Source organism: Macaca thibetana, chromosome 2, assembly GCF_024542745.1.
Source record: "Macaca thibetana thibetana isolate TM-01 chromosome 2, ASM2454274v1, whole genome shotgun sequence".
In the NCBI taxonomy this organism is placed as follows: Eukaryota; Metazoa; Chordata; class Mammalia; order Primates; family Cercopithecidae; genus Macaca; species Macaca thibetana.
This window is the reverse complement of record NC_065579.1, coordinates 7,372,368-7,382,530: the sequence shown is the minus strand read 5'-3', so window position 1 is coordinate 7,382,530 and position 10,163 is coordinate 7,372,368.

The following is a 10,163-nucleotide window of genomic DNA, read 5'->3' as shown; positions in this document are numbered from 1 at the left end:
CATGATGTTAATTGTGGGTTTGTCACAGATGTCTCTTATTTTTTTTTAGGTACTCCCTTTGATATATAGTTTATTGAGAGATTTTAACATGAAAGGATGTAGAATTTTATGAAAAAGCTCTTCATCATCTATTGAGATGATTATGTGGTTTTTGTTTTCAATTCTGTTTATGTGGTAAACCACATTTATTGGTTTTCATGTGTTGAACCAGTCTTGCATCCCAGGAATAAAGCTTACTTGATTGCTATGGATCAGCTTTGTGATGTGCTACTGGTATTAGTTTCCTGATATTTTGTTGAAAATTTTAAAATCTGGATTCATCAGGGATATTGGTCTGATGTTTTTGGTAGGAGTCCTTCCTCGTCAATTTTTTTTTTTTTTTTTTTTTGGAATAACTTCAGTAGCATTGGTACCAGCTCTTCTTTATATGTCTGGTGAAATTTGGCTGTGAAATCTCTCTTGTCCAGGGCTTTTTATTGTTGGTAGGTTTTTCATTATTAATTCACCTTTGAATTAATTCACCTCCTTATAGTCTGTCAATGATTTTCATTTCACTCAGGAGAGGTTATACGCTTCCAGGAATTTATCCATCTCTTCTAGGTTTTCTAGTTTGTCTCCAAAGTGTTGATCATAATAGTCTCTGAGGGATTTTTGTATTTCTGTGGGGTTGGTGACAATGTCACCTTTGTCATTTTTAATTTTGTTTATTTGGATAGTCTCACTTTTTAATTTATTAATCTAGCTAGCAGTCTATCAATGTTATTTATTCTTTAAAAGAACCAACTTTGGGTTCATCAATCCTTTTTATACATTTTTATGTTGAATTTTGTTCAGTTCAGCTGGGATCTTTGGTTATTTATTTTCTTCTGCTAGGTTTGGGGTTGGTTTCCTCTTGTTTTTGTAGTTTATCTGGATGCAATATAAATGTTATTTTGAGGTCTAACTTCTTCATATGTCCATGTAGTGCTATGAGCTTTCCTCTTCACACTGTTTTAGCTATGTCCCAGAGATCCTATTATATTTTATTCTTGTTTTCATTAGTTTATAAGAATTTTTTAAATTTCTGCATTAATTTCATTCTTTACCCCAAAGTCATTGGGGAATAGGTTGTTTAGTTTACATGTAATTGTATATGATTTTGAGAGTTCTTGGTATTGACTTCTCTTTTAATTATGCTGTAGTCTTGAGCGTATGCTTGGTATGATTTTGGTTTCTTTAAAATTTGTTGAGAATTGCTTTATAGCTGAACATCTGTGTGATTTTTGACTATCTGTCATGTGCAGATTAGAATATATGTTCTGCTGTTGTTGCATGGAGTCCTCTACAGATGTCTATTAGGTCCTTTTGGTGAAGTGTTGAAGTTTAGATCCTGGATATGTTTGTTAGTTTTCTAATTCAGTGATCCGTCTAACACTGTCAGTGTGCTGTTGAAGTCTCCTACTATTACTGTATAGTTATCTAGGTCTCTTCATGTTTCTATAAGAACTTGTTTTACAAATCCGGGTGCTCTGGCATTGGGTGCGTATATATTTAGGATTGTTAATTCTTCTTTTTGAATTGAACCCTTTATCATTACATAATGCCCTTCTTGGCTTTAAAATTTTTTTTTTGTTGGTTTAAAAGTCTGTTTTTCTGAAATAGGAATAGGTACTCCTGCTCTTTTTGTTTTCAGTGGTCTTAGTAGATTTTTCTCCATCACTTGCCTTGGAGTCTATGAATGTCATTACATGTGAGATGGGTCTCTCGAAGATAACATAGAGTTGGGTCTGGTTTCTTTATTCAACTTGCCAATCTGTGTCTTTTAAGTGGGATGTTTAGCTCAACATTTAAAGTTAATGTTGATATATGTGCATTTGATCTTGTCATCATGTTATTACCTGGTTGTTATGTACACATGTTTGTGTCTTTGTGTTACAATGTTAATGGTGTACGTACTTAAGTGTGCTTTTGTGGTGGCTGGCTGGTAATAGTCTTTCATTTCCATATTTAGCACTAACTTAAGGACTTGTTTTAAAATAGTTCTCATGGTTTTCTTAACATTTGATTGACTGAAAAGATTTTATTGCTTCTTTGCTTATAAACTTAGTTTGGCTGGTTATAAAATACTTGGTTAGAATTTCTTTTCTTTGTGACTACTGAATATAGGCCTTCAGTCTTTTCTTGCTTGTAGGGTTTCTGCTGAAAAGTCTGCTTTGAGCCTGATGAAGTTCCCATTGTAGGTAACTTGCCCTTCTCCCTTCTCTCTAGCTATTTTCAATATATTTTCTTTTTCTTTTTTTTCTTTTTTCTTTTTGAGACAGAGTCTCACTCTGTTGCGGAGGCTGGAGTGCCGTAGAGCTATCTCGGCTCACTGTAACATCCACCTCCCAGGACTGCAACCTCCGCCTCCTGGGTTCAAGCAATTCTCTTGCCTCAGTCTCCCAAGTAGCTGGGATTATAGGCATGTGCCACCACTCCCAGCTAATTTTTGTATCTTTAGTAGAGTCGCGGTTTTGCCATGTTGGCCAGGCTGGTCTCAAACTTTTGATCTCAGGTGATACACCCGTCCTTGCCTCCCAAATTGCTGGGATTACAGGTGTGAGCCACTGTGCCCAGCCTTTAATATGTTTTCTTTCACATGGCTTCCGAGAATCTGATGACAATGTGTATTGAGGATGGTTGCCTTGTATGGCATCTTGTAGGACTTCTCTGGTTTTCCTGAATTCGAATGTTGACTTCTCTAGTGAGGCTGGGAAAATTTTCATGGACAATGTCCTCAAATATGTTTTCCAAGTTACTTGCTCCCTCTCCCTCTCCTTCAGTGAGGCCAAAGAGTCATAGATTTGGCCTCTACCCAATCTTGTATTTCTTGGAGATTTTGTTCAATTTTTAAAATTCTTTTTTTTTAATTTTTACATGAATGAGTTGATTAAAAGAACCAGTCTTTAAGCTCTGGAATTCTTTCTTCAGCTTGGCCAATCCTGATATTAAAATTTCCAATGGTAATATCAGTTCTATCAGATTAGTTTTTTTGTTTGTTTGTTTTTCATAAAATGGTTATTTTATCTTTCAGCTCTGGTATCATTTTATTGGCTTCCTTACACCTTTCTTCTGAATCTCAATGATTCTTGTTGCCACCCAGATTCTGAATTCTATGTCTGTCATTCCAGCCATTTCAGCCTGGTTACAAACCATTGCTGGGTGGCTAGTGTGTATGTTTGGAGGTGAGAAGACACTCAGGCCTTTTGAGTTGCCAAAGTTCTTGTGCTGGTTCTTTCTCATCTGTGTGGGCTGATGTTCCTTTCATCTGTGAAGCTGCTGTCAATTGAACAGGGCTTTTTCCTTTTATAGTCTTTAATTCCTTTGAGGGATTGACTGTGGTATAGAACCTGGGGTCAGTTAACTGGCTTCATTTCTGTATGATTTCATGAGGCCAAGGCTCTGCTCAGCACTCCTGGCCCGCCTGCTGTAACTCTGGGGACCTGGGGCTAGGCCCACAGCTTTGTTCTCTGGTCCCTTGAGGTTAAACACCTGCTGTGCTGGAGGGAGTGAGGTGTTCTCAGGCCACTGGCAACAATGCTCCAATGGATGTTCTGGCCAAAGTGCTTCATCAGGGCAGTGTCAGTGTGGTCCGTGCACATGCTGGTGCCAACAGTTACGGGGTGGCAGGATCTGCATGTGTGCATGTGTTGGTGGGGACAGGGCAGTGGCAGTGAGATCGGCAAACGTGTTGGTTGCGGCAGGGTGGCCAGGTCCACACATGTGTGTCTGCGAAATGGTGGGCAGTGGTTGTGAGTGAGCGCAAACTCTAAAGTGTATTTTATTGTATTTATGTAAAGATAGAGTCTCACTTTGTTGCCCAGGCTGAAACACAGTGGCGTATGAAATCAACCTCAAAGTCCTGGGCTCAAGCAATCCTCCACTCCAGCCTCCTGAGTAGCTAAGACTACAGGCATGCACTGCCACATCTGGCTAATTTTTTAATATTTTTATAGAGATGGGGTGTCACTGTGTTGCCCAAGCTTATCCTCTCAAAGTGCTAGGATTACAGGCATGAGTAATCCTTGCCAAAAATTTTTGTAATAACTTGTTATAAAAGCTGAAGAGGCATTTTTACTTCCCATTTTTGCTATATTTTAATGATTATTGTTAATCTAAGCAGCTACTTCCTCATAAAAATTTTATAGAATTTATTATGGCTTTTTTTTTTTTTTTTGAGGTGGAGTCTTGCTCTGTTGCCCAGGCTGGAGTACAGTGGTGCAGTCTCTGCCTCCTGCATTCAAGCAATTCTCCTGTCTCAGCCTCCCGAGTAGCTGGAACTACAGTTGCATGCCGCCACACCTGGCTAATTTTTGTATTTTAGTACAGACAGGGTTTCACTGTGTTGCGCAGGCTGGTCTGAACTCCTGAGCTCAGGCAATACGCCCGCCTGGGCCTCCCAAAGCGTTGGGATTGCAGGCGTGAGCCACCACGCCCAACCAGAATTTATTATGTTAACACTACATACTTTAAATAATAAAAGCTTCCTAGCATGTGATTTTATGTAATCTATTTTCCTTCCTTACTTCATGGTTTCCTACATAAATGTGTAAAGCTTGGGCTAGCACTTTATAAATTTAAGAGCTATTTTATCACAATAAAGATGAGTTGAAACAGATAACTGGTCTTGACCAAATAGAAATTCTTAATTTTTTTATTACTTTACTCAGACTCCATTGCTGAATATTTCTAAATATTCTAAGAGCAAACACTTAAATATTCTATTTTTTCTCTCTGCTTTGTCTCTTTGGCAAACAAGAGTATTGTCTAAACTTGGGTTACCACAAGGCTTTGTGACTAATCCTGTAAAGGCAAGATGCAGAAAAGATCCAGGAAAGACAGTTTTATGAAGCTAACAAATTGTATGCTCCAGGTCAAGCTGTTAGGGTATTCAGCTCTTTTGCAAACTGCTTTAAGAAAGAGAACCCGACATGGCACATGTATACCTATGTAACAAACCTGCACGTTGTGCACATGTACCCTAGAACTTAAAGTATAATAAAATAAATAAGTAAATCAGTAACCATGCTAAAAAAGAAAGAAAGAAAGAAAGAAAAAAAAAAAGAAAGAAAGAAAGAAAGAAAAAGAAAGAAAGAAAGAAGAAAGAAAGACAAAGAAAGAAAGAAAGAAAGAAAGAAAGAAAGAAAGAAAGAAAGAAAGAAAGAAAGAAAGAAAGAAAGAAAGAAAGAGAGAGAGAACCAGGACCTGGCACAGTGGCTCCTGTAATCCCAACACTTTGGGAGGTCGAGGAGGGCAGATTTCCTGAGCTCAGGAGTTCAAGACCAGCCCGGGAAACATTGCAAAATGCCATCTCTACTGAAAAAAAAAATTAGTTGGGCATGGCATTGTGCGCCTCTGATCCCAGCCATTCTGGAGGCTGAGGCAGGGGAATCGTTGGAGCCGGGAAGCAGAGGTTGCAGGGAGGCGGAGGTTGCAGTGAGCCGAGATCACTCCATTGCATGCCAGCCTGAGCAACAGAGCCAGGCCCTGTCTGAAAGAAAAAAAAAAAAGAAAAGAAAAGAAAGAAGCACTTGATGACTGCTGCAGGAGAAATCATTTGGAAAGTGACGCTCCTAAACCTTTGATCTGGGCTTCTCATTTAAAATAGAAAATACTACATTCTTTGACTTCAGGAATTAGTCAATGAACCAAAGTAAAAGGACCTTGAAAGCCAATGGATAATTGGCCAGGTTCGAGTGGTAGGTTAATACCAATTGTTAGAAACTAAACAAAAACTGAATTCTTAATAAGCCTAGTCAAAATTGACATGTGGTTGTTTCATGCCAGCATCTGGGCAATTAGGAGGCCAAAGAGTATAATGAAGAGATATAGCCATGCTTGTTTTAGGTGCGCTTTCTCATGATAAGAATAAAAGTGTTTGCTTGGGAGGCAGTATATACAATAGTGTAATATGATTAGAATCAAACAGTGAAAATCCATGATTCTTCTATTGAATAGTTGTGTAGGTATGGGCAAGTGACTTAAACACCTACTTTTTTAGCTGTAAAATGGAAATAAATGTAAGTTCCCTCATGGGACTATTGTTAAGATTAAGTGAACTAATCCAGGAAAACTATTTAATATTTTGTATGGTTTAGAGTGACAATCATGTTAGCTATTTTATTCATTACTACAAATATGTGGCTCTAAATACTGAGAGAAAATGCAGCACAAAGGTCAAGAACATAGCTCTGTAGCCAGACTTCCTGGGTCCAAATCCCAGAATTTTTCCTGTTTTTCCCATTTATTTGATATAGCTGTTATTAGTAACTACGCCATAAGTTTTGCATGAGGTTTAAATGACTAAGTATTGCTGAAGCATTCCAGTCAGTGTCTGGCACATAGGGATCATCATATAAATATTTACTTGATAAAATAATAAATTGATTGTATATAGACTTGTTCATGTTGTATTGGTATTATAGAATTTTATTTGCAATTGTCCCAAACTGGAAACAATCCTAGTTTTTTTCAGCTTTATTGAGGTATAACTGAATGAAGAAAATTGCACCAAATTATAATGTACAATGTGATTGATTTATCATGTACAATGTGATTGATAAACATATATCTTGTGAAATAATTACCACAGCCAAGTTTGTTATACCATCTAAACAACCTACATTTTAATCAGCAGTAGAATGAGTATCTAAATTGTGGTTAAAATTATGCAAAATAACTCTACTTTGCAGTAAAAAATAGCAGTTTATTGATACAAAAACAAGATGCATCATATTGAGCGACAGATCTCTGACAGAAAATGGTACCACTTACATACAGTTCAAGAATAAGCAAATCTGTTTATAGTAATAGATTTTAGGGAAATAGTTACCATCTGGAGGAGTACTGAAAGGAGGGAGTCATGAAGGAATATTCTTTGCTTTTGCAAATGTTCAATATATTAATCTGGGTGATGACTACAAGGTAATACTGCCATGCACATTTTTATAAAGTTATACGTTTAAGATTTTTATACTTCATGTATATTGTACTTTAATTTTTAAATTTAATATACTTTATTATATATCATCTATTTTACTCCAGTGTAACACTTTCATCTGTCAATGCATTGTCTCATTCAGTTGCTTGTAATATTTAAGAGCACATCTTTGAGATTCAGACTAACTTGAGGTCAAATCCAGATGCTGCAGTGGCATGTCCCTCGCTGTTCTGAGTTTCTATCTTCTCACCTGTTGATTGTTATCATTGCGAATTTTCTGGGTTTTTTTGAGGATCAATTGAAGTAATGTCAATAAACTGCTTAATGCAATACCTGGTACAGAGTAAGTGCTCAAAAATAACAGATTTATATTTTTTATAAATGTTATGATTTTGTGTAAGAATATGTACAAGGTATGCTACCAGCCACTGTGGAGTTGACCAGTGTAAATAGGAAAAGGTTACCTCCTTCAAAGAGAAGACTTAAATGGCACAAAAACATCCATGAAGGAAACATAAAACACTCTTACCCAAGATTCTCAAGCCTAAGTCATACAACTGTAGAGAGATTCTAGGATTGGGGATCAGAAATAGAATGTCGAGATCTGTTTTCAAGCTTTGTATTTTAAGTCATGTCACTAATACAGTATGCTCTCCATATGCATTCCAAAAGTCATGGTTTTTAGCTTATAAAATATATTTAAGTGTATATATTATAAGTACTAAATGAAATTCTTCATATCACAATATTTTAATAAATAAAGTACAATGTAACTATAGTAGGTTATTTTCATTATTTTCATAATTAAGTCTACTGCTAAGAGAGGAAAGTAAATATAGGACACCCAGAGTATATTTATTTCCTGATGTTTATAAAATTCCATTACTCACTCATGCAAGACCTCCCCAACCACTGAAATTATGTAATGAATTCTCAATATTAAAATTGTATTATTCTTATAGTCATTGTCCAATAATTTCTTTAAAAAAAAGTTTTATTTATTTTTTAGATTAAGGGGGTACATGTGCAGGTTTGTTACATGGGTATATTGAGTAATGCTGGGTATGAGCTTCTAGTGAACCCATCACCCAGATAACAAACATAGTAATCAATAAGCAGTTTTTCAACCCTTATTCCCTTCCCTTCCTCCCCTTTTATGGAGTCCCTAGTGTCTGTTGTTTCCATCTTTATGTCCATGTGTACAGGTTATTTTGCTCCCACCTATAAATGAAAACATGTGGTATTTGATTTTCTTTTTCTGCATTAATTCACTTGGGATAATGTCCTCCAGCTACAGTCATGTTGCTGCAAAAGACATAATTTTATTTATTTTTTGACTGTGTATTATTCCACGGCGTGTATGTGCCACATTTTCTTTATCCAATCCATTGTTGATGGAAACTAAGGTTGATTTTATGACTTTGCCACTGTGAATAGTACTGTAATCAACATGCAAGTGCAGGCGTCTTTGTCTTTTTGATAAAGCAATTTATTTTCTCTTGGGTAGATATCCAGTAGTAGGATTAATGGATGAAACTGTAATTCTGTTTTTAGTTCTTTGAGAAACCTCCATACTGTTTTCCTTCAGGGTTAAACTAATTCACATTCCTACCAACCGTGTCTTCTCTTTTCTCCACATCCTTGCCAACATCTGTTACTTTTTGACTTTTTAATAATAGCCATTCTCACTGGTGTGAGATGGTAGTTCACTGAAATTTAATTTGCATTTATCTGATGATTTGTGATGTACAGCATTTTAAAATATGTTTGTTGGATATGTGTATGTCTTCTTTTGAAAAGTGTCTGTTTGTTAATATATCATTTGCCCAATTTTTAATGGTTTTTTTTTTAACTTGTTGATTTAAGTTCCTTATAGATTCTGGTTATTAGTCCTTTATTGGATGCATCATTTGCAAATATTTTCTCCCAATCTGTAGGTTGTCTGTTTACTTTGTTGATTATTTCTTTTGCTGTGCAGAAACTCTTTAGTTTAATTAAGTGCCATTTGTCATTTTTGTTTTTGTTGCAATTGCTATTGAGGTCTTAGTCATAAATTATTGGCACAGACCAATGTTCAGAAGAGTTTTTCCTAGGTTTTCTTCTAGGATTTTTATAGTTTGAGTTCTTACATTTAAGTATAATATTTAATACATCTTGAGTTAGTTTTTACATATGGTAAGAGATGGGGTCCCATTTCATTCTTTAGCAAAATGTTAGCTAATTTTTCCAGCACCATATATTGAATAAGAGCAAGTCATTTCCCCATTGTTTATTCTTCTCAACTTTGTTGAAGAGCAGTTGGTTGTAGGCATGGGACTTTATTTTTGGGTTCTCTGTTCTCTTCCATTGATCTGCATGTCTATTTTGGTACCAATACATGCTGCTTTGGTTCCTATAGATTTGTAGTATTCAGGCTCTTTTTTGGTTCCATATACATTTCAGAATTGTTTAAAAACTTTTAAAATTGACATATAAAAATCTGTATCTTTATGGTATATAACATGGTGTTTTGATATATTTATGCATTGCAGAATGGCTAAAACAAGCTAATTCCAATTTTTTTGATTATTCTATGTTTAATCTCATACTGTCACATTACCATGAAGCTAATATCAACCTAAGAAAGCACTTTTGCAATTGTGAGAATTTTTAATTGAAAATATTATGTAGATAATTTTAGGCCAGGCACTGTGGCTCACACCTGTAGTATCAGCACTTTGGGACGCCGAGGCCAGCAGATCACTTGAGGTCAGGCGTTCCAGACCAGTCTTGCCAACATGGCAAAACTCTGTCTCTAGTAAAAATACAAAAATTAGCTTGGCATGGTACATGCCTGTAGTCCCAGCTACTTGGGAGGAGGCACGAGAAACACTTGAACCCGGGAGGCAGAGGTTGCAGTGAGTCCGAGATCGCACCTCTGCACTCCAGCCTGTGCAACAGAGTAAGACCCTGTCTCAGGGAAAAAAAGAAAAGAAAAATGAAATATTATGTAGATAATTTTAGATGGATATGCCATTGTAGTAATAATACAGAGAGATCATGTGCACGCTCCACTTCATTTTCCCCATGGTTCCTTTACGGAAAATTATAGTACAACTCTGCAACTAAGATACGGACATCAATACAGTCTACTGCTCTTACTCAGGTTTTCTATTTTACTTGTACTCATTAATTAAATTACTCCATTTCTAAATTATCTCCTTCA